This window comes from Herpailurus yagouaroundi, unplaced genomic scaffold, assembly GCF_014898765.1.
Source record: "Herpailurus yagouaroundi ecotype Mexico unplaced genomic scaffold, PumYag 29, whole genome shotgun sequence".
Classification (NCBI taxonomy): domain Eukaryota; kingdom Metazoa; phylum Chordata; class Mammalia; order Carnivora; family Felidae; genus Herpailurus; species Herpailurus yagouaroundi.
The window spans coordinates 158,039-158,758 of NW_024412377.1; positions in this window are offsets into that span (position 1 = coordinate 158,039).

Genomic DNA, 720 nt, shown 5'->3' on the forward strand with positions numbered 1-720 from the left:
CTTCTGATTTTGGCCCGTGTGTCCCCGGGACCGTACACTGCTATTTCCTCGAGAATACTTTCCCCAAAGGGTCTGGTCTCTGGAACTCGGTCCAGGGCAGGACACACGGGGTGGACGGCGGCTGCCTCTTCTCCCAGCCAACGCAGCGTGTGGACACCTGCGCAGGGCGGCCCTGGAAGGGGACTGAGACGAAGCAGAGTTGGTCAACCGGGAGCCCCCCCCGGGGGCCGATGTGGTCACACTGGTTCCCCCTTGACAGAAGCAGGTCCCGGACATGGCCCCCGAGGTGCTGCCGCTCCCTGGAGTGCGGCCGATCACCCTGGATCCTCCTTCACCGAGGGAGGCCGTGTCCTCATTTTAATACGCTCCTTCCAGGGATGCGTTTGTCTCTCTGCCCTGGGCACCTCTGCCAGCACCGTCTGCACACTTAACCGGGGGCTTCCTTCCGCACGGCGTGTCGTGTGCGACACTAGGGGCGGGGCTTTGCCAAAGGAAGCCCGGGCGTGCGTGCGCTAGCACCCCTGCTCTTACCGAGCTCCCCCCGCCCGGAAGCAGCTGGCCTTGCTGGACGAAGGAGCCCCGAGGCACCAGGACCCGGCCCCGGGGCGGCACCCGTGATGTGGGTGTGTCCCAAGGGCTGTTTCCTAGCAGGAGACACTCCTGTGACCCAGGCAGGGCGGCGGCTCTTCTGACACCTGGTAGTAACGGGGGGGGGGGGGG